At 45.8% G+C, this 24,953-nt stretch overlaps 1 protein-coding gene across 6 annotated transcripts in view; it reads left to right on the top strand.

Annotated features, from left to right (window-relative positions):
* LOC110538551 (RNA binding protein fox-1 homolog 3) overlaps positions 1-24,953 on the top strand; it is a 412,967-nt gene that overhangs the window by 113,296 nt on the left and 274,718 nt on the right. For all 6 annotated transcript variants that reach the window (XM_090193724.1, XM_090193727.1, XM_036938643.2 and 3 more), the window contains exon 4: positions 15,352-15,407. The gene's annotated coding sequence lies outside the window, so the exon portion shown is untranslated. The remainder of the gene's footprint in view (positions 1-15,351; positions 15,408-24,953) is intronic.

Genomic DNA, 24,953 nt, shown 5'->3' with positions numbered 1-24,953 from the left:
TCCACCAACTGGCTCCCGGGAAAGGCCACAAGACTCCTCAGGAAATACCTATGTGTCATACATCAGCATACTGTATATGTGTACATTAATTAGACTGTAGTGTCGTAGATCAAAGTGAGACGTAGATTCATCAGCTGATCAACACAAATAGCTATTTTTACACACTACTGTCGTGTCTTTGGCATCATTAAAAGTGAAGACTGTTATTTTATCAAATCAATTTTCTGTAATTATTATTACGTGATTAAGCTAATCATGTAAATGTAATTAACTAGGAAGTTGGGGCACCAAGGAAATTCTTCAGATTACAAAGTTATAATTTTCCTAATATAACTCTTCAGATATTTAAATATCTGATCAATTCGTCTTCTAATTAATGAATTATTATTTACCTCACATCAGTCTCATTCCAAACAACGTAAATTGTTATCTGCACGAACCCAGCCTTTACTATGAATCATCCATACACCGATTGGCTTAATCATTTATTTGCTAACTAAATAATCACAGAAATGCATATTTAAAAAATATATATATATTTCACCTTTATTTAACCAGGTAGGCTAGTTGAGAACAAGTTCTCATTTACAACTGCGACCTGGCCAAGATAAAGCAAAGCAAGTGTGCAAGTAGAGATACTGGGGTGCAAAGGAGCGAGATAAATAAATAAATACATTATGGGATGAGATAGTTGGATGGGCTATTTACAGATGGGCTGTGTACAGGTGCAGTGATCTGTGAGCTGCTCTGACAGCTGATGATTACATTTAGTGAGGGAGTTACAAGTCTCCAACTTCAGCGATTTTTGCAGTTCGTCCCAGTCATTGGCAGCAGAGAACTGGAAGGAAAATGAGGAAATGGCTTTCGGGGTGACCAGTGCAATATACCTGCTGGAGCGCGTGCTACGGGTGGGTGCTGCTATGGTGACCAGTGAGCTGAGATAAGGACGGAGCTTTACCTAGCAAAGACTTATAGATGACCTGGAGCCAGTGTGTCTGGCGACGAGTATGAACGAGTATGAAGCAAGGGCCAGCCAACGAGAGCGTACAGGTCGCAGTGGCGGGTAGTATATGGGGCTTTGGTGACAAAACGGATAGCACTGTGATAGACTGTATCCAATTTGTTGAGTAGAGTGTTAGAGGCTATTTTGTAAATGACATCGCCGAAGTCAAGGATTGGTAGGATGGTCAGTTTTACGAGGGTATGTTTGGCAGCATGAGTGAAGGATGCGTTGTTGCGAAGTAGGAAGCCGATTCTAGATTTAATTTTGGATTGGAGATGTTTAATGTGAATCTGGAAGGAGAATTTACAGTCTAACCAAACACTTGGGTGACAAGTCAAGTTTCTTCAGCCTCCTGAGGTTGAAGAGGCTGTCCCATCGATGTGGATAGGGGGATGCTCCCTCTGCTGTTTCCTGAAGTCCACAAACATTTCCTTTGTTTTGTTGATGTTGAGTGAGAGCTTGTTTTCCTGACACCACACTCCGAGTGCCCTCACCTCCTCCTCCTTGTAGGCTGTCTCGTCGTTGTTGGTAATCAATCCCATTACTGTTGTGTCGTCTGCAAACGCGATGACTGAGTTGGAGGCGTGCATGGCCACGCTGTCGTGGGTGAACAGGGAGTACAGGAGGGGGCTGAGCACGCACCCTTGTGGGCCCCCAGTGTTGAGGGTCAGTGAAGTGGAGATGTTGTTTCCTACCTTCACCACCTGGGGGCGGCCGTCAGAAAGTCCAGGACCCAATTGCACAGGGCGGGGTTGAGACCCAGGGCCTCCAGCTTGATGATGAGCTTGGATATGTAGCGATTGGATATGTCCATAAACACACCAGCCAGCTGTTCTGCACATGCTCTGAGGACGCGGCTAGGGATTCCGTCTGGGCCAGCAGCCCTGCGAAGGTTAACACGTTTAAATGTTTTACTTACATTGGCCACGGGGAAGGGGGGGGGGCAGTCCTTGTTAGTGGGCCATGACGGTGGCACTGTACTCTCCACAAAATGGACAAAGAAGGTGTTTAGTTTGTCTGGGAGCAAGACGTTGGTGTTCGTGACGGGGCTGGTTTTCCTTTTGTAGACCGTGATTGTCTGTAGACCCTGCCACATGCGTCTCGTGTCTGAGCTGTTGAATTGCGATTCCACTTTGTCTCTATACTAACATTTTGCCTGTTTGGTTGCCTTGCGGAGGGAATAACTACACTGTTTGTATTCGGCCATATTCCCAGTCACCTTTCCATGGTTAAATGGAATGGTTTGCACTTTCAGTTTTGCGCGAATGCCGTCATCTAGTCACATTGGGTACAACATGTCCTATACACTTCCTTATAAACTCACTCACCGAATCAGTGTATCCGTCAATATTATTCTCAGTGGCTACCCGGAACATAGTCCATGTGATAAAAACAATCTTGAAGCGTGGATTCCGATTGGTCAGACCAGCGTAGCACGGGTGCTTCCTGTTTGAGTATCTGCCTATAGGAAGGGAGGAGGAAAATGGAGTCGTGGTCAGATTTGCCAAAAGGAGGGCGGGAAGGGTCTTGTATGCATCGGAAGTTAGAGTAACAGTGGTCCAGCGTTTTTTCCAGCGCGAGTGATAAAGACAATATGTTGATAGAATTTATGTTGCCTTGTTCTCAAATTAGCTTTGTTAAAGTTCCCAGCTACTTGATCTCTGTCCATGAATGGTGTAGCAGTGCGGACGATTTTTTGTCATTGTCCCATGTACATTTTTATGTTTTTTTAATCTTTTTTGTATATATTTCAATATATTTCAATCTCTTTTTCCATTTTTAAATGAAATATACCATCCGGAAACCCACCTCACCCAATGTGATACGGATCTGCTATTTTTAGATCTTATAGCTAGAACCTACATCAGAAGCTAGTCATCAGAAGCTAACCAGCTAATTAGCTAATAGCTATTGATGCATTGTTAGCCACTGCTAACAGCCTTTACCTTTATCGTAGACTCCAGCCACTTTTAGCCTGGATAATACCTGCCAGTCTGCACAGCGTGATATAAACCCTGAGCATATCGGACTTCTTTTCTCCACTTGGCTACACAGCTGATGCCTCCTGGACTCTCCACTAACACGACTAGAAGCCACTACATAACCGGATTCCTGCCGTAAGCTCTGGACCTTTGCATCGGATCATCGCAGCTAGCTAGCTGCTACCGAGTGACTATAGTGGCTAACGCCCTTGTCCCGAAGCTAGCACCAGTTAGCCTCGAGCCAGGCGCATCTCCCGGCTAACAAACGAAATTACTCCAGCTACAATGCCTCTTTTGCCAATTGGCATGGACCCTTTGTCGACATGGAGCCCCGCCAATCCATCACGACTGGTCTGCTGACGTAATTCCGTCCGATGTGCCCTCAACCGGCCATTGCCGGATTTCACCAAAGCCCCATATACTACCCACCACTGCAACCTGTATGCTCTCGTCGGCTGGCCCTCGCTACATATTCGTCTCCAGACCCACTGGCTCCAGGTCATCTATAAGTCTTTGCTAGGTAAAGCTCCATCTTATCTCAGATCGCTGGTCACCATAACAACACCCTCCCGTAGCACGCGCTCCAGAAGGTATATCTCACTGGTCATCCCCAAAGCCAACACCTCTTTGGCCGCCTTTCCTTCCAGTTCTCTGCTGCCAATGACTGGAACGAATTGCAAAAATCGCTGAAGTTGGAGACTTATAACTCCCTCACTAACTTTAAGCATCAGCTGTCTGAGCAGCTTACCGATCGCTGCGCCTGTACACAGCCCATCTGTAAATAACCCACCCAACTACCTACGTAATCCCCACATTGATTTTAATTACTTTTTTTTTGCATTTTTGCACACCAGTATTTCTACTTGCACATCATCATCTGCACATATATCACTCCAGTGTTAATTTGCTAAATTGTAATTACTTTGCTACTATGGCCTATTTATTGCCTTACCTCCTTACTCCATTTGCACACACTGTATATAGATTTTTCTATTGTGTTATTGACTTTACTTTTGCTTATCCCACGTGTAACTCTGTGTTGTTGTTTTTTGTCGCACTGCTTTGCTTTATCTAGGCTAGGTTGCAGTTCTAAATGAGAACTTGTTCTCAACTGGCCTACCTGGTAAATATGCTGATGCTCCAGATACTCAACTAGTCTACCGAAGGGCAGTTGTATTGCTTCTTTAATCAGAACAACAGCTTTCAGCTGTGCGAATACAATTGCAAAAGGGTTTTCTAATGATCAATTAGCCTTTTAAAATTATAAACTTGAATTAGCTAACATAACGTGCCTTTGGAATACAGGAGTGATGGTTGCTGATAATGGACCTCTATACGCCTATGTAGATATTCCATAAAAAATCTGCCATTTCCAGCTACAATAGTCATTTACAACATTAACAATGTCTACACTGTATTTCTGATCAATTTGATGTTACTTTAATGGACAAAAAATTTGCTTTTCTTTCAAAAACAAGGACATCTCTAAGTGACCCCAAACTTTTGAACGGTAGTGTATGTCTGATTCTTATGAGAGGTTTTTTATTTTGGTTCTACTGTTGCCTATGCCTTTATCCCTTTCCAATCAAACACACACATTCTATACATGACTTGTCCTACAGCAGTGTACTTCCTGTACCCTCTACATTAACCAGGTTTATCTCCCTGTGCGTCATGTCCCATTACGTTTTCCTCATAAACAAAACCCACCGCCTTACTTGATCTTTCCCAACTCCCATTTGTCCTCTGGATCTCCAAGGTTACCACGTCCATGGATGTCCCAGCACAGGGAGAGATCTGTCAACAAACTTCTGAGGACTTTCTCACTTGGCAAACTTAAAGGGGGAACTAGCTATCGCAGGTGTCCCAGGAGGTAATCAAGCCACTCCACTCCCTCCATGTGCCTGTATCTTTAAACAGAATAGATAAAGGAGGCGCGGGTCACGCTGGAGAGCACAGGTACTCGGCAGGAAAAGTTCAGCGTATTGATGTGTTGCAAAGGACTGCGACTTCACAGAGCTAGGAGCCCGTTAGGTTGCTGGCATAGTACCTGTTCAGGTACTCATAAGGGATACAGGTTAGCACCCCAAGATATTGACTTGCCAAGAAGATTGCTCACTCTCTTTCTCTCTCTCTATCTCTCTCTCTCTCTCTCTCTCTCTGGCTTTAAAAAAATGGATAAATGACTTGCTTATTCACTGGAAACTAATGATCCCCCAATGTCTTTCTGTCTTGGTGCTGAAAGTGGAGAAGAGTCTTTGATGATGGAGAATTGTCTTGGTGCTGAGAGTGGAGAAGAGTCTTTGATGATGGAGAATTGCGGCTGACACATAAAAGCTGGAGGGCCCCCCGAGACGCTCCCTATCCCTCATGCTACTTAGTTATGTGTTACACTGTTATCACTATGGTAACCCAGAGTTATTTAATTTTATCGTCGCCACCACAGTTCAAGCTGAAGGCAGAGCCTATAGTGAGAGAGAGAGAGAGAGCAGAGTTGTCTCTTTCACTCTCTCTCCTCTCTGTCTATCTCTCCTTTGTTTCTGTCTCCTTGAGTTAGGAGTTCTGCTTTGCTAGTGTGAATCTGAAGAGACCTGTTATTGTATGTATGAGATGTTAAATGATATTGAAAGGAAGAACCGTTGGTTTGGCTCTCCTTCCCCCCTCCTGCTCCTCAGGTCAGGCTAACCAGTATGAATAAACATGAGGTCTCAACGCCGGTCAACTGTTTGGGAGTGATAAGCTGCTCATGTGTTTGACTCGAGCCAAACAGCAGTAGAGTGCCTCGCTTGGCCAGTGTACTGAAGTCAGTCGTCCAAGGACAGAATGGTCTGGGTAAAGGTCAAGGTATTGAGCTGTGGACATACAGAATTGTCACTCTGATCTTTTTATTGTGAGTTCTCCTTTAAGTTCTTCAGCGGGTTAGCTTTTCTTTATTAATGAATCTGTGATTCCTTCTTTCAAAGCTCATATTGTGGAATATCTACTGCATTATTTAGCTGTATAACCACTTCCAAGCTGATGGGGCAAGGAAACTTTCCCTGAGAAAACGTGAAATGTTCGAGCCTTTTCCTCCCATCTCTATTTTTCACTTTCTCATTTCGGCATGAGTTGACTTGATTTGATTTGAAGCCTGCCACTTTCAGTTTGACTTGAGCTCCCAGGCCTATTTGCCAGTAGAGAGAGGATCGAGGTCCGATTTGGACCAAGGGCTTGATACATTTTACAGACTGCTTTTAAATACAACATTCTTCTTCATTCAAATGTAACCTATTACCACAACATCTGTTTTGACATGTAGTCACAGTCATGGAAGGACAATAAGCATACCTGAACTAATTTATATCACTATTATTATACCGTAGATATGGGTTCTGACTTGGTGTACAGGGAGAATACTGTAAGAACGGCCCATGTTCTGAATTATGTCGCTGTACATTTAAAAAATGATGAACAAATAGTTATATTGACCTCGTCCGTCCTATATCGCTCATTATTGTCTTAATCAAAATTACGGATTGCCTCTTATCCTCTCGTCGTTCAATTATGCCATAGTTTCTACATCTCAATTATCAGTAGAAACCACATTTGTTTAAGCAAGTCAGCCGTATCGGCTATGGTTTTTTTTTAAGGCCGTAAAATGAGGCTGAATGAACTGTTTCGCTGCCAGACAAGGCTCCAATGAAAGCCAGGTTTAGCAGTGGTAAGGATTCACTCCATTGCTGAAAAGAAAGCTCTGCTGTTGGGACAGCTTTATGTAGGCCATAACAGTTTGTGGGAAACGTTTGTCACCATTATAGTGCAATTCATTGATTGTTTAGTGTTGTGTTGTGTAGTGGCATTGCTGGCAAGCATCTAAAAAAATGTTGGGGAGTTTGCCCCACCAAGATTTACATGCTAAAATCACCACTGTGACAGAGACATGGGGTTGTGAGGGTGTGTTGTATCTGATGGGTCTGACAGAGACATGGGGATATGAGGGTGTGTTGTATCTGATGAGGCTGACAGAGACACAGGGATGTGAGGGTGTGTTGTATCTGATGGGACTGACAGAGACATGGGGATATGAGGGTGTGTTGTATCTGATGGGGCTGACAGAGACATGGGGATATGAGGGTGTGTTGTATCTGATGGGGCTGACAGAGACATGGGGATATGAGGGTGTGTTGTATCTGATGGGGCTGACAGAGACATGGGGATGTGAGGGTGTGTTGTATCTGATGGGGCTGACAGAGACATGGGGATATGAGGGTGTGTTGTATCTGATGGGGCTGACAGAGACATGGGGATGTGAGGGTGTGTTGTATCTGATGGGGCTGACAGAGACATGGGGATATGAGGGTGTGTTGTATCTGATGGGGCTGACAGAGACATGAGGATGTGAGGGTGTGTTGTATCTAATGAGGCTGACAGAGACATGGGGATGTGAGGGTGTGTTGTATCTGATGGGGCTGACAGAGACATGAGGATGTGAGGGTGTGTTGTATCTAATGAGGCTGACAGAGACATGGGGATGTGAGGGTGTGTTGTATCTGATGGGGCTGACAGAGACATGGGGATGTGAGGGTGTGTTGTATCTAATGAGGCTGACAGAGACATGGGGATGTGAGGGTGTGTTGTATCTAATGAGGCTGACAGAGACATGGGGATGTGAACTGCTTGCCAACCCTTAGACCACAACACCTATTGCATTGAGCTCACAGGGAGTGTATTATTACATCTAGCAAGGAATCTGATCAACTCTTTATTTATTCTACAAATAAACAGACAGTGAAGAGGCACACAGGCCAATATCCCTCCTCAAGACTCCATTGTGTCTGAGGTACAGTGGAGGGTGTGTAGAGAAGCTGATCCTAACATACTGTGCAATCTCGAGTAGTTTCAGGTGAGATGAGGTAGACCTGTGTTTAAATGACAACTAACTACCTCAAATGACACCAGAGTCATGGTTTCATTACCTCTTGTGTGCAGTATACTATTCAAACAGCACATTATCACAACTTAAAAAATACAGTCACATGGAGTTATAGTAGCTAATGTGTGAAGCAGTCTGTGGCTGTGGATAAGCGTGTGCACCTCTATGTACATGGCTGTGCCTGTGGATGGCCATGAATCTGTCTAGTCCTGGGGTCAGGGAAAGCTCAATGTTAAACAGTGAGGGGGGGGGGGGTACGCCTGTGTGCGGGTGCATGAGCGGTATGGCAGACGTGATCCCCGGACCCGGCCTGTTCTCCCCTAGTGGGTCATTCAGCCCCTCTCCCTGTCTCTAATCCCGTCTGTCCGGGGGAGATAGGGAGGAGCGGCTGGCCACGGCACACCCGGGGCACCGCAAACACAATCACAGGCCTTTCACAGACACTTAACGGGGTTTTGCGCTTGTTCAACAAGGCAAAACGCGGCAGGAGGGATCAATTTAATACAAGGCCTGACTCGAATGGAAAGAGGGTTAATAAATAAGCAATGACAGTGAGGGCTGCCGCCACAATTTATGCAGCGCTTGCTTCCTCCCCACTTCCTCACTCCTTGTTTTCCAGAAGCCTCTCCCCATATTAAGGCACGGTGTAGTTCCTGTCTCCAGAACATATTGGGGAGAGCTGGGGAGGTAGGGAAATCAGCAGACTCCTCTCTCATCACGGTGTTATTTTAATAAATCACTGCTGCCATTGCTTGCTACATTAATTCCTGGGGCCCGGAGGGCTATGATGGTACCAGCAGTGATCTACATGAGGCGCTAAATGATGTGGGGGATCCCCCAGTGAGAGAACAGAGACCCCCTGAATATCCTCATCTCCCCTGAACACCTCAGGCCCCTCCCCTCAGCTTGGCTGGCTCACACCCTGGGCTCCAACTGGGCCGGCCCGCTCGCCCGCCAGCCCTCCACCGCTGACATGATAATCAGCAGAGAGAGAGAGAGAGCCAGGTGCCGCCGCAGTGCACATACAAATGAGTGGAGCATACATACATCTATAGCTAGGAGGGAAGTCACCTGACCCAGAGACCCAGAGCGCCTCACACCACATCACCCACATGCCCCTCTCTAGTGGCTTCATTGAGTTCTCTCATACTGGCACTGCTGTTTGATATGATGCATCTTCAGTAGGTATAGACACCCTAATAAACACAGAGACCCCGGGAGCCATGTTGAGTGAGATGGAAGTCTACATAAGATGCGAACAGGATGTAGATGCTTATAGCCTCTGGAGGATTGCTTCTTTTATTCTTGTTAATTTCATGAGACGGTAGGCTCAACTCAATATATTTCCAGTCACAGATTTTTTTTTTTTTTCCTCTCGTCAAATAAATTGTAGTATGGTTTGAGGTACAGTGAAAATAGCTGGTAGACCATTCTCACAGGTAGTGGTATACACTTGCAGTTTTCCTGTGTGCGTGGGCAGCAGGTGTATCAACAAAGACTGCATTAACATTGCTGTGGCATAGGTTTGATTGAATTTGGCCCAGTGTGATTGTACTGGAGGTGGTAGCAGTTGTAGTAGGCCTAGTAGTCATAGTGATGGCTCTACTGATGGAGGATGTGTGCGTATCCCTCCACCGGAGGTTCCCAGACCCCGGCAACATCAGTTGCATCTTTTCATTTATCACAGAGAGAGAGAGAGAGAGAGAGAGAGAGAGAGAGAGAGAGAGAGAGAGAGAGAGAGAGAGAGAGAGAGAGAGAGAGAGAGAGAGAAAGAGTTCTCCATTGGTATGCGCAGACAAAGCCGTTAGATTCACCCCCCAGAATACTGCTGGGAGATTATACCCTTCTTTCTTCACACAGCGGGGAACGGGCCACCGCAAATGGAACGCTTGAGAGTGTGTGGCGTGCCGTGAATGACAGAGCGCCGTACACACTCCAAGCAATGACCCCAAACTCAAGGACTTGCTCCAAATGTCCTCATCTCTCATGCTTCCTGTTTTCGCTGGAAGCTCAAAAAGTGTCGTACTGGGATGGACAGCGGGAGTCCACAGGCAGATTGTCAGAGTGCAGATGCCAACGTTAGAGGGTGTCAGCCTGGGCTGGGCCCACAGAAACTATTGAAAACACTTGTGAAATATGTAGATCAAAATCTAAGTTCTTCGCAACATATTTCTGTATAACAGCTGTTTTATTGGAGTATTTTAGGCGCTACGGAGTTAGTTGCCGTAGGAACCAGATGTTAGAGCAGAGTTAGTTGTCGTAGGAACCAGATGTTAGAGCAGAGTTAGTTGACGTAGGAACCAGATGTTAGACCAGAGTTAGTTGACGTAGGAACCAGATGTTAGACCAGAGTTAGTTGTCGTAGGAACCAGATGTTAGAGCAGAGTTAGTTGACGTAGGAACCAGATGTTAGAGCAGAGTTAGTTGCCGTAGGAACCAGATGTTAGAGCAGAGTTAGTTGTCGTAGGAACCAGATGTTAGAGCAGAGTTAGTTGACGTAGGAACCAGATGTTAGAGCAGAGTTAGTTGCCGTAGGAACCAGATGTTAGAGCAGAGTTAGTTGCCGTAGGAACCAGATGTTAAGCAGCCTTAAACCTGAAAGCCTTAACTGGTGAAACGGACATGTCTGTTTGGATATTGCAACAACAAAGAAGATACTGCAAACAACGAACACTGTTTTCTTTTCTCGGACATCATTGCAGGCGTGAAAGAACAGCTTTTACCACACTGCCAGATTCTCCTCTCCTTTTCATCAACAAAACAAAAACAATAACAAAGGCGTTGGGCCGGACAGCGGCACTGTTTCCCCAAATACTGATTCCATCTTTAAGTGCAGTAAGTAGCAGGTGTCAAATGAATTCCCAGTGAAAAGGTGATACAGGAAAGATACAGTCTGATGAGTATTTACATGGATCTACATAGGATATTTCCCAAATACACAGCCTCAACTCGGCCTACACTGCCGAACCAACTATAGCATGTTGGAGTACCAACCAGGGCCCGCTTTCCTATGCATCTTTCCTACAACGCCGAAGATGTACAGTAACACCAGTTTCCCAAAAGACCACACAGAAAGAACGGTCGCTGAGCTCCGTTGTTGGAGCATGTGTCGAGACTGATAGGATGGACAGAAAGACAGCGCTGCTCTCGGATCAGCTTTCTCCATTCAAATCTGTCCTTAACATTATAATTATTTCACTATACGATGGATTACCCGAAAAATAATTTTTGGAGAAGTGACTGACTAAGTAGGCCTGTAGGGGAAAATATGAATGTGCCAAACTATTTGTAGTAAGTAGGCCTGTAGGGGAAATATGAATGTGCCAAACTATTTGTAGTAAGTAGGCCTGTAGGGGAAAATATGAATGCCCAAACTATTTGTAGTAACTAGGCCTGTAGGGGAAAATATGAATGTGCCAAACTATTTGTAGTAAGTAGGCCTGTAGGGGAAATATGAATGTGCCAAACTATTTGTAGTAAGTAGGCCTGTAGGGGAAAATATGAATGCCCAAACTATTTGTAGTAAGTAGGCCTGTAGGGGAAAATATGAATGCCCAAACTATTTGTAGTAAGTAGGCCTGTAGGGGGAAAATATGAATGTGCCAAACTATTTGTAGTAAGTAGGCCTAAATAATGCTTGTTCTTGACATACACCAGTGTTAGAGGGTGGCAGCCTGGGTAAGGCAGCCTGGGGGTAAGGCAGCCTGGGTAGGGTAGCCTGGGTAAGGCAGCCTGGGGGTAAGGCAGCCTGGGTAGGGTAGCCTGGGTAAGGCAGCCTGGGGGTAAGGCAGCCTGGGTAAGGCAGCCTGGGGGTAAGGCAGCCTGGGGGTAAGGCAGCCTGGGGGTAAGGCAGCCTGGGTAAGGCAGCCTGGGTTAGGCAGCCTGGGTTAGGGTTACACAAACTACTGAAACCACTTCATTGTAATATGGAGATCAATATGTAGGTTATTCACAATAAATATCTGTCTACCAGCTGTTGTACTGAAGTATTTAGGGGCTACAGAGTTCGGCTGTAGAGTATAGCCTATCAGACATAGTAAATGGTAAATCATTATCAGTGACTTAACGTTACATCATCTTTACAATGAAACCAGACACTGTCTGTAAATTGAGATGCAGTATTGAATAGCAATACACAAAGGAAAGCAAGGCAATACATGATCTGTAATGTTGTGACAACAGGCCATCTGCCCTCTACTATGTAGCTCACAATCACTTTACCTTTCATGGATGGCTAGTAATGACTTACATTGATTGTGTCATGCTAATACCAAATCTTAAGCCGTGTGTGCTTATACCTCTCCTGACCCCATATTTCCAGACTCCCTCTTTCTGTAGAGAACACACCCCTCCTCATCCCTTTCCCCCAACCATTAAACTGCATCTGAACATCAGACTTAATTGATGAAAGGAGGGCCTGTCTTCATTTATAAGCAGGCATCCACCAAACTAATCTGGCTGTGTTGTGAAGTCTGTCCTTTCCATTAAGTGGGACACATTATCTCCTAATCAAATTAAAGTCATTTAATTGTTGCCCTCCCTTGATAGATCCGGTGAAAAAAGGAGGCGAGCCGTGTTTGCTGAAGGGGGATGTGTGCAGATTGAACAGGGCCTGTGTCATTACGGTATGAATTTGTAAATAACCAAAGCGTCATGTCATGTCTTTGCTTTGAACCTTTCTATAGGGTGAAGTTGAGTTTTACATTTGATCCACTCTCCCAGCTCAGTGGATACCCAAAACAATTGAGGCTAAGTACCTAGCTGAAGGGGCACTAGCTATGTGACCCTATGAACGATTGACCTCTGTAACCTACTGATCACTAGTCTCATTTCTTAATCACTACTCTTGTGTGTGTGTGTGTGTGTGTGTGTGTGTGTGTGTGTGTGTGTGTGTTTGTGTGTGTGTGTGTGTGTGTGTGTGTGTGTGTGCTACAAACTAAACCACCTGTGCTGGCCAATGTGTTAGCTGGCGGTTCTGTCCCTGCTACATGGTTTGCAGGCTGCTATTACCTGAGTCATCCTGTGATTAAGAATGGGAGTCTCTGTGTGGAATGGGGCCGGTCTGTCCGCCTCTGTCCTACCAGCCCAGCACTGTGTAGGCCCTGGGGGGTCCCCATGGTAACCAGAGTGAAGGATACCCCCGCAGACTCTGGCCCTGGCCACCGCCGCCGCTGCCCGCCATGGGGTGATCCCTGGGCGTGTGATAAATGAAGGAGCGTGGGATCGTTTGTCCCACTGATAGAGTTTTATCCCCTGCCCTTTCAGAGCAGTCAGACCATAAAGAGAGAGCCACGGCCAAGCGTGACAGGTTAACCCAACAGTAATAGAATACTCCTAATGGTCTGGTCTGGGCCAGGGGTTGGAGCCACCGGCCACAACAGCCAGACGTCCGCTCCACCTCTATCATTATAGGTGCTCTGGGACCACGTCACCCACTTTGTGGTTGTCACAGAGAGTAGCAAGGACAAAGTGGGCACTTTGATGACTTAATGGGCACTTTGATGGTGTCTTAGGGCGGAATGGAGGCGGGCGAGGGCAGGCAAACGGATAGAATAGAGTATACAAGACATTAAGACAAGGAAACGAGCTGTAGGGCGGTGAGGTAAGCCTAAAGCACATCCGGTACTTGGCAATTTTACCCCGTGCTTCAAAGGACTGCGTTTTACAAGGGCCTTTGAATTTATAGGAATTCTACAGCAGCTGGCTGGCAAGTCTATTGTTTTCTCTAGTGCCATTCATGTTGAATGATTTGATAGCGTAGCAATGCATATGAGAGGTATGAGAAAATAAACATGATCAAACACCAGTGAGCAGTCAGAAGAGATTTAGATTATTTTGTTGTCATGACTTTCACTTGAACATGCCTGTCTCTCTACGATTAATCCTCACAAAGAAAGACAATCCTCGGGGCTAGCCTACATGTTTATGCTGTAACAAGGTTGTTTGTGTAGATGTTTGTTAGCGTGCACCTTGGGTAGCAGTTAGTCATGTTTGAATATGGCTTTAATTAGCCCTGTGTATTCCAGCAGCAGCAGCTCAGAGCCCTCTGTCCACAGACCCCCCCCCCCCCCCCCCCCCACCACCACCACCACCACCGTCCTCTCTGCTGCGCTACTAATAGTGTCCTGTCCTCTCTCCTCCTCTCCTCTCCCCTCCTCTCCTCTCTCCTCCTCTCCTCTCCTCCTCCCAGGAACATCAGCGCTCTGTGTGGTTAAGATAATAGCAGCTCACACTAAAGATGTTAATTGAGGGGAGATAAAGTGTGGAGGTTGGTAGATGAGGGATGTGGGGATGCTGTGTGTGTGTGTGTGTGTGTGTGTGTGTGTGTGTGTGTGTCTGTGTGTGTGTTAATATTAAGTTGTGGTGTTCCACTACCAACTAGTCTCTTAATAAACCTCTGTCACACCAGGCGAGGTGTGATAAATCTGGAGGGATTATGATAACTGTGAGTTGTTCCTCCCTCCTTGAATCAGACAGGAAGGTGTGGCAGCAGTGGGGTCTGGTGAGGTCTGTCTCAAGGTCTGGTGAGGTCTGTCTCAAGGTGGGCTGAAGACTCTGGGAAGTGTTTGGCCAACTGAAATGTGTAGCGGGCAGGCAGGCAGGTGGGTAGGCGGGCAGGATGGCAGGCGCTAGGCAAGTGGGCGGACGTGTAGGCACTCAATGTGGGTAGAACACAGGGGAAGCAGAGATGGAGTAATCTGACCAAGCAGCTGAAGTGACAGAAGCTACATTAATAGAGGCATATGTCTGGAGCACAGAGAGACGGAAAGAGAGAGAAAACAGACACTGTACCAGCCTGAGAGAGAGGGAAAGGGTGAGGGGTAAACAGAAAACAGCGCCAGCCTCTGTAATTGCCTCAATGCCACTGGGAATGCTCTCATTCATTTGAAGCAGGCTGTATTCTGCTCTCTCTTTCTCTTTTTTCACAATTGAGGAGAGGGGGGATGTAGTGAGTGGGATTGAGGTGCGTGGGGTGGAGTTGGGTGGGTGATCCGTGTGCAATCCTCAGTGTGTGATGCTAACGTATGGCTATGAGTGCGATAGCTCCCCTGTGCTGAATCTCCTATAACATCAGCGTGAGGACCAGTCCATGGCTGTGGCCTGGGTAGAGGAGAGCACAGCACAGTGCTGTGGAAAAGTGAGGGCGATAAGGAGGTAGGCGGACTGCAGCTCAGACCTGTCAGATGTGATCGCGCACCGGAGCGCTCCGCATGTGTCTGTCTCTTTTTATATTTCCCTAAGACAGCCCACCTCTTCACGCCCCCCTCTCTTCTTTTTTTCTCCTCCTCTGCGCTCAGTTTTTTTTCTACCTTCCTCGAGGAATTCTTTATTTCTTTATGTCTTGTGTGGCGCGTGCGTTGGATGATGTGCCCCCTCCTCCTTCCTCTTTTCTCCTCCTCTCTCTTTGCCGCTTTCACAGCCTAGTTTTCTTTTTTTCTCAATCTTGTGTGCAGGTTGTATCTGACAGAGAGAGGACCACCTCCACGCTCCAGCCCCGCTCCAACCCACTGTGAGTATTCTTATGCTAATTTTCCATCTCCATCTTTCCCATCGTCGGTTTGTCTTTTATTTTCAACCCTTTTATGTTCTCGACCGCGGCGCACTGAGAACGTGGCGGCTGCGACAGAGAGAAAGGAGGAGAGGGAGAGAAAGAGGGAAGGAGGGAAGAGAGAGGATAAATAGTGCTGTGAGAGAAGTAGCTAGTGCTGTGTAGGGGTTTCTCTGAGGATGGTGGAATGGCTGAGGGGGTAGAGGAGGGGGCGGGTCTTGATGTGGTAGATGGTTCTGTGTGTGAATGGTTGGGATGTTGTTGACGACAGTTAGCGTGGAGCGGGTCAGCACACTCAACACTGGGGTCTCTATTTTACCTTAACTTCTCACTTTCCATATTGACGGACTCTTCTGTTTTGATATTGAGGCTTTTCTGTTTCCCACTGTGTTCCTGTTACCACTACCGAGAGGGGTCCACTGTTGTCATTTGAACAGTGGACATGTGTACGATAAACAGAGATTTAAGAATAATATTTATGTGTGTGTGTGTGTTCAAACAAGTCTGTATTCTCTATGGGCGATCATATGTGAGTGTATTTTTATTGTGTGTGTGTGTGTGTTTATTTATGGGTGAACCAGTGGAGGCTGCTGAGGAGAGGATGGCTTATAATAATGGCTGGAATGCAGCGAATGGAATGGCATCATATACCTGGAGACCATGTGGTTGATGTATTTGATACCATTCCACTAATTCCACTCCAGCCATTACTACGAGACCATCCTCCCCAATTAAGGTGCCACCAACATATGTGTGTGTATTTTCAGTCTGTTTGTAGCTGTGTTTCTTTGTCCATGCGTGGCCACATGGGAGTGCATGAATATCCATGTTCATTTGCATACGTGTGTACACCGTAGTCCTACATGTGGGACTATGTATGCACGTGTTTGTGTACAGTTTATGCATTCACCAAACGTGTGAAGTGTATTTGTATCACAAATGTGTAGTAGAGATCAGTATGCTAGTGTCCATACCCACCTCCTGTCCCGTGTGCGTGTGTGATGCGTGCTGTGTGTATGTGGACCAGATGAAGAGTGGGTGTTCTCTGTGTGGGGCTGAGATAGACAGTACCATGCCCCATCACTATGTCAAGGCTAATGGCCACACAGGTCAGCAGGGGTGGACACAGAGTTGGCCATGTAGACCGATGTATGTCAGCACAACAACACCTTTCTCTCAGGCCTGGATAACAATAGGCCTTAGTGTAGTTCACTACATGTGCATACAATACGGACTCACAGAAAACCTCTGCTTTCTAATGTAAGGAAATATACTGGATATTCAGCAGACAAAATGCAGGGAAAAGTCTGTTGTAGATTCAGTTGACATTTGGATATAGATTGATCTGAAGATGGCAATTAAGCAAAATCCAGAAGCTAGGCATCTGGTGAGGCGGAGGATGCTATTGGCTGGCAGAGGATTACCATTTTAGTCCCATTTTCACATGATGAACCCCAGAATGGATTATCTCACCATGCTAAACAGTGGCTGTTGCAAATGTGATGTATGAAAGAGGTTTGCGCGTCCTTGTGTTATTTGTCCATTTCCGTGACCCGGCAGGTGCTCGGTGATGTAGTATTGGTCTGATTAATGATGATCAGGTCTAACATGTCCGTTCACATCCAGACAGACCAGCTTTTTCTGGCCCTTATGAAAATGAATAGTCACCTCAAATCCCTAGAACGATAGCAGGCTGTCGACGAACGCCGCTTTCTAAAGGGAGTCGATACAAATGAGAACCATTCCGCCAATTACAGAAGATTAGGTTCCCCTCCACCAATCTGAATCCTTAAAGCCCTTATGTTTGTACAGCTCTGTGTGTGGAATGGAATTCAGACACAAGATCTGAGCAGAATACCAATAAAAAGAAGGTAAAAAGGTCTGAGTGAAACTCTGTGGTAAAGAGACGAGTTAAAGCACATGATAATTGACACAGTAGTGTGTTGCGCTTGGCTGTAATTAAGTGAGCAACAGAGGTTGTCAGTTGTAAGGAGGATAGAACAGACTATCCTGGTGTATTTAACACACTGGAGCATTTATCATGTCATTCTATGCTTTACAGAGAGGGTGCTTCTGGGATAGCCTGGCTTTCTTTGCTTCATTTATCTGGGTCTTGTTCTTTATAGCTCCGGTTAGAGGCTTTGTACTGGTTCTTGATCCCAATGTACACAACGGAAAGTATGAAACTATTGTCTCCGGGGCCCCTTAGAAAAGCTGATCTTCTATTTTTAGTCGGCTTCTCCTCATTGTAGCCTCGGTAGCATGCCTACGTCTGACGGTTGTGCCATAAAGTATCTGTGCTTCATCCCCGCCAAGCCGGCAGCCGGAGACAACTCTCACCCACACATTAGTGATCTATGAGCCATATAACACAGGGCCCTGCACTACCTCCTGGAATACAGGGGACCACAGCTGTGTCACCCTCTCCGTGTGATAGCACCTATATGCGGTGAGAGCTCAATATTAGCGTAATGCGCTAACCCTTTATTTCGCATCACTCACCACCACTTATCACAGAGCTAGACACCAACCGGGACATACTGAACAAAAAAATATCCTAAAGATAAAAATCACATTTCAATAGAGGGTGTTTGTGTGACAGTGATTTATGCTGTGAGCATCCTGCCACCTCATTGAGATGGGAGTGAGTTCTGGGTGGCTAAATCAATTTGTGCAAAGGCCGTCGGTGCTAGTATTGGTTTCGTGATATGATCTTTGTTGTCCATTTTTTTAGAGGTCAGTGCAGATGCAATGACAAGGGCAAAGAACCTGAGCTCTACTCTCTGTTTCTGAGCTGGCAAACCATCCCCCACCAGGGAATTGTGGGAAAAGGAAGCTTTGGTTCTAAAGAGTATATGTTTTGTCAGGGTTCAAACCGAACGTAACGTCCATTACATTGTCAGTTCATTTCCTCCCAGTCAGATCTTGATGGAATGTCTGAGGTTAGACACCAGAATGGTCCTTACATTAGTCACTGTAATTACTCAGTGATTGTGACACAGATCTCCAAGGCGTGCCAAGAGTCATGTAGTAGTAGTAATAGCTAGCTAGCAGAGAAAGGGCAGAGAGAGCGGGGGTGATAATACTATAATGCTGGTAGTGGATGGAGGAATCTGACACCAGCAGGCCAGATGTTAGAGAGCCGTGGACAGGAAGAGAATATATATCCTGTAAGGTGTGTCATCATGTCACATGATCCATCCCTGCTGATTCAGCCTCTTGGTCTTCTGTTCTCACAACTAGGCCTAAAACCGACCCACTACTTTGGAGTCTTCCCCATATGAAACACACTCAGACCAAGGTCATGAATTTGATTATACCTTGTTTTAAGATGTTATATTGAGCAATGTTAACTATTGCACAAATGACATAGGAATTGCTCATCAGTTGCCAACGGATCAACTCCATGAAATGATAAAGCAGTTACTAAATCACAACCATGTATCAATATGTCAGTGCACTGTTCTTACTAGAGTATTCACAGTGTTCTTACACATCCAGTGTGTTCATAACAAATTATTCTAAATGAGAGGAAGAGAAGAATGACATGAAGTAGCACTGCACCATGGTGTTCAGATGACTGTGTTGTTGTGCATGCAGAGAAGTGTAGCTAGCTATGCTTTGTGTTCAGTTTCTAAAAGGTCTCCTATGATGTATGCTATCTACTAGCTGGCTAATCAACCCCAGCTGCAAAACTTTACATTGTTGGTCATAACAGGTGGGAGGGGACAAAGGTCCCACACATGTAAATCCATCCTCTCTTAATCTCCAATTGCCTTTCATTTTCCTATATTGCCTGCTGCCGAGCATCATGGGAAATAAGACGCTGAGACACATTTTTAATTAAGTGCAGTTTTAGCTTCATTGAATTTATAAAAACACAATGGGAGAAAAGAGAGAGGTATTTTTCCTGTCTCATTAATCACAGTGCTACCATGTCTGATACGGCGGTACAGGGAAGAGAACCAGGCTGCAACTGTGGAGTGGAATATTTGAACATCTCAGCACTGATGTGTGCAAAGCGGAGTGTTTGTCTGCAGGGGAGGCTTTGAAATTTCATCCACTCCAGCCCTTTTAACTCGGCAGAGGGAATGTGTGTCTCGCTCTAGTTGGCCAGTGGCTGTTACGGGGGGCTCCGTGCCCCCCCCACCCCTCCTCTCCCCCTTCTCCACCTCCCCCCTCCTCACCACCATTTCATGACCTGCTCTGTGTCAGATAGTTTAATGTGAAATTGCTTTTCTTTCAAATTTCCCCCTGGAAACGCAGGTCACTGCAAAATGTTACATCTCATAATGGCATGTTATTGTTGTTCTTTCATATGGGTCCTTGCCTTAGAAGTGGAGGATTCCAGTGGCATGCTAAGGTTACAGACAGCTGTTTCTCCCTGCCCCGCTCCTGCCCGTCTCTGATTCCACGCAAAGCTTTCAGTCGTGCCCATGGTAACCCTGCTGAAAAATGGATCAACACCACTCTATGATTACTCTATACATTAGCGGGACTTACATTTAATTTGTTGGCAGGGCCCGGCGGTAAAGCTATGGGCCTGGCCTATCAGAGGCACTTTGTAAAGGCCCTGGAAGAGCCTCCTGGGGTGATCCTATCAGTCAGACACACTGACTGTCAGCAGACACGCTCTGTTAGTCAGCAGCACTGTGGCCCTCACACGCCCAGACGCTGGCGCTCAGCGCTCCACTGGGGCAGGGCTGTGGGCATCGTGGCTCCCCACCTGCCAATCAAACACCCAGCCAGGACCACGACCTCTGGCCCCCTGTTGAAATGGATGCTCTTCAACAGGTGATCCAACAGACAAGACTATATACCCATAGCAAGGCCACAGCACCAGTAGATACATATAGTACTGTAATGCTAGCACAGTACACTTATTATGTTAGCAAATCCTGATGGGGTATTTGACCTTAACTATGTATGGTCATTAGCCTTGATGATTCACCTGAATCTAAAGCTACTGCTGGTATCTCTTAGGTGGCTATAACATGACCATACATACTGTGAAGGAGAAGGTATGTCTAACTGTAAAGGGTTTCACTGAAAATGTCTAATGTGTTGAGACCAAAAGCCTTTTCTCCCCAGCAGTCAAGGAGAAAGGGTTGTTGCTAGTTGGTGTATATATGCATTTCTCTTGCCTTTTGAAATGTGTAGCTAGTATTTTTAGCTTTGCATTTTCATCTCCCTGAATGGCTGGCAAAATGGCTTGAGCTCAGGCCTGTCTAGGCTGCTTTTATCAGAGCTCACAGTCACAGTACAGGCAGAAAAAATGTATGTTTTTAGAGGTTTCACCTGGTTAAAAAAACAACAAGAAGCACTTACACTGCTGTGTGGCTTTAATTGGGATCCATTTTCATTTCAAACGTTTTTAAATATCTGGAATGGAACACACACTGTAAAGTGCTGTACAAATCTTCCCAGATACATTACTTTGACCTCAGAGTCAGATTGGTTCAAGGCATATGTGTTCATAACATGTACCTTGGAACATAATAGCCCAGCTCCACCATTCAACACAGAACCATGTAGTGGCCCTTACTCACAATATAACGTGAGACGGGAGTCAAAGGTTGACAATGACTTTCAGTTCTATCAGACTTCAATGAATAGGGAAGAAGGGAAATGCATATATCCGTGGAGAAATGCAATTTTCGATTTCATATTTCATGTTTGATAATCTCTGTGTCAAACCAGACTAACCAGACTCCTCACCTGTTACCTTACACTCTTAGAAAAAAATGTGCTATCTAGAATAGAGGTCGACCGATTATGATTTTTCAACACCGATAACGATTATTGGAGGACCAAAAAAAGCCGATACCGAATAATCGGCCGATTTAAAAAATATATATAATTTGTAATAATGACAATTACAACAATACTGAATGAACACTTATTTTAACTTAATATAATACATCAATAAAATCATAGACTTAGTTATAAGATGATAACACACAGAAATACAAGCCTTAGGTCATTAATATGGTAGAATCGATCACAAGACATTTATTATTTCAGTGAAATACGGAACCGTTTCGTATTTTATCTAACGGGTGGCATCCATAAGTCTAAATAATCCTGTTACATTGCACAACCTTCAATGTTATGTCATAATTACGTAAAATTCTGGCAAATTAGGCGACCCAAACTGTTGCATATACCCTGACTCTGCGTGCAATGAACGCAAGAGAAGTGACACATTTTCACCTGGTTAATATTGCCTGCTAACCTGGATTTCTTTTAGCTAAATATGCAGGTTTAAAAATATATACTTCTGTGTATTGATTTTATGAAAGGCATTGATGTTTATGGTTAGGTACACATTGGAGCAACGATACGCAACACATCGATTATATGCAATGCAGGACACGCTAGATAACTAGTAATATCATCAACCATGTGTAGTTAACTAGTGATTATTATTGATTGATTGTTTTTTGTAAGATAAGTTTAATGCTAGCTAGCAACTTACATTGGCTTACTGCATTCGCATAACAGGCAGTCTCCTCGTGCAGTGCAATGTAATCAGGTGGTTAGAGCGTTGGACTAGTTAACTGAAAGGTTGCAAGATTGAATCCCCCGAGCTGACAAGGTAAAAACCTGTCGTTCTGCCCCTGAACGAGGCAGTTAACCCACCATTCCTAGGCCGTCATTGAAAATAAGAATGTGTTCTTAACTGACTTGCCTAGTTAAATAAAGATGAAATAAAGGTGTAAAACAGTTTTTTTTTTAAATCGGCCAAATCGGTGTCCAAATTTCTGATTGTTATGAAAACTTGAAATCGGCCATGCCGATTAATCGGTCGACCTCTAATCTAGAACCTAAAATTGTTATTTCGCTGTCCTCGGTAGGAGAACCCTTTAATAAAGAACCCTTTTTGGTTCCAGGTAGAAAGAACCCTTTTGGTTCAAAGTAGAACTATTTTGGGTTCCATGTAGAACCCTTACCACAGAGGGTTCTACATGGAATTTAAAAGGGTTCTACCTGGAACCAAAAAGGGTTATCCTATGGGGACAGCCGAAAAACCCTTTTGGCACCCATTTTTCTAAGAGTGTAAACTTAACCATTCATTCTTTCATTCTTTTGATCAATTAATGGCACCCAGAGGATGCAATGGAGACACATCCGTCCCCCAGTGACACGTGAAATATAGACTGATAATGCCTTTGCTTTCTTAACACTGCTCACCACCACCTCTCTGTCTGACAGGCTGGCCTACCGCCTGTGTCATAATGAGAGGATCTCCACTCCGTCAATTAGGTGTACCTTAAGATGCTGTCTGAACTTCTGTGAGGTACACAGGGAAAAAAGCCCCAGATGAAGGATTTGCCCTAGACTCAGGGCAACCGATGAGCGCTTTCCCCTTTGTGTGCAAATAACATTTGGCGGAACGTCAGCTCTTTCCACCGTCCGATTCAGAGCCATCCCAGTGTTTCTTCCTCTTCTTCTGATGGCTGGGTGTGTGTTAGATCTGTCCCTGAGGCGGGGTTACAGAGAAGAGCATCTCAGCATAAATACCAGCTATCTCCACCACCACGATCTACCTCCACCATCACCACCACCTACCTCCACCACCACCTACCTCCTCCACCACCACCTACCTCCACCACCACCTACCTCCTCCACCACCACCTACCTCCACCACCACCTACCTCCACCACCACCACCTACCTCCACCACCACCACCTACCTCCACCACCACCACCTACCTCCACCACCACCACCTACCTCCTCCACCACCACCTACCTCCTCCTCCACCACCACCACCTACCTCCTCCACCACCACCTACCTCCTCCACCACCACCTACCTCCTCCACCACCACCTACCTCCACCACCACCACCTACCTCCACCACCACCACCTACCTCCTCCACCACCATCACCTACCTCCACCACCACCACCTACCTCCATCACCACCTACCTCCACCACCACCACCTACCTCCACCACCACCACCTACCTCCTCCACCACCACCACCTACCTCCTCCTCCACCACCACCACCTACCTCCACCACCACCACCACCTACCTCCATCACCACCACGTACCTCCACCTCCACCACCACCACCTACCTCCACCACCACCACCACCTACCTCCACCACCACCACCACCTACCTCCACCACCACCACCACCTACCTCCACCACTACCTCCACCACCACCACCTACCTCCTCCACCACCACCACCTACCTCCTCCTCCACCACCACGATCTACCTCCACCATCACCACCACCTACCTCCACCTCCACCACCACCACCTACCTCCACCACCACCTACCTCCTCCACCACCACCTACCTCCTCCACCACCTACCTCCTCCACCTCCACCTACCTCCTCCTCCACCACCACGATCTACCTCCACCATCACCACCACCACCTACCTCCAACACCACCACCTACCTCCACCACCACCTACCTCCTCCACCACCACCTACCTCCACCACCACCTACCTCCTCATCCACCACCACCTACCTCCACCACCACCACCTACCTCCTCCACCACCACCTACTGCCACCATCACTACCACCTACCTCCACCACCAACACATACAGTGCCTTGCGAAAGTATTCGGCCCCCTTGAACTTTGAGACCTTTTGCCACATTTCAGGCTTCAAACATAAAGATATAAAACTGTATTTTTTTGTGAAGAATCAACAACAAGTGGGACACAATTATGAAGTGGAACGACATTTATTGGATATTTCAAACTTTTTTAACAAATCAAAAACTGAAAAATTGGGCGTGCAAAATTATTCAGCCCCTTTACTTTCAGTGCAGCAAACTCTCTCCAGAAGTTCAGTGAGGATCTCTGAATGATCCAATGTTGACCTAAATGACTAATGATGATAAATACAATCCACCTGTGTGTAATCAAGTCTCCGTATAAATGCACCTGCACTGTGATAGTCTCAGAGGTCCGTTAAAAGCGCAGAGAGCATCATGAAGAACAAGGAACACACCAGGCAGGTCCGAGATACTGTTGTGAAGAAGTTAAAAGCCGGATTTGGATACAAAAAGATTTCCCAAGCTTTAAACATCCCAAGGAGCACTGTGCAAGCGATAATATTGAAATGGAAGGAGTATCAGACCACTGCAAATCTACCAAGACCTGGCCGTCCCTCTAAACCTTCAGCTCATACAAGGAGAAGACTGATCAGAGATGCAGCCAAGAGGCCCATGATCACTCTGGATGAACTGCAGAGATCTACAGCTGAGGTGGGAGACTCTGTCCATAGGACAACAATCAGTCGTATATTGCACAAATCTGGCCTTTATGGAGGGGTGGCAAGAAGAAAGCCATTTCTTAAAGATATCCATAAAAAGTGTAATTTAAAGTTTGCCACAAGCCACCTGGGAGACACACCAAACATGTGGAAGAAGGTGCTTTGGTCAGATGAAACCAAAATTGAACTTTTTGGCAACAATGCAAAACGTTATGTTTGGCGTAAAAGCAACACAGCTCATCACCCTGAACACACCATCACCACTGTCAA

Source organism: Oncorhynchus mykiss, chromosome 12, assembly GCF_057628025.1.
Source record: "Oncorhynchus mykiss isolate SJ-2025 chromosome 12, ASM5762802v1, whole genome shotgun sequence".
In the NCBI taxonomy this organism is placed as follows: Eukaryota; Metazoa; Chordata; class Actinopteri; order Salmoniformes; family Salmonidae; genus Oncorhynchus; species Oncorhynchus mykiss.
Note: the sequence above shows the minus strand (reverse complement) of the source record. Positions and strands in the feature narration are given on the sequence as shown.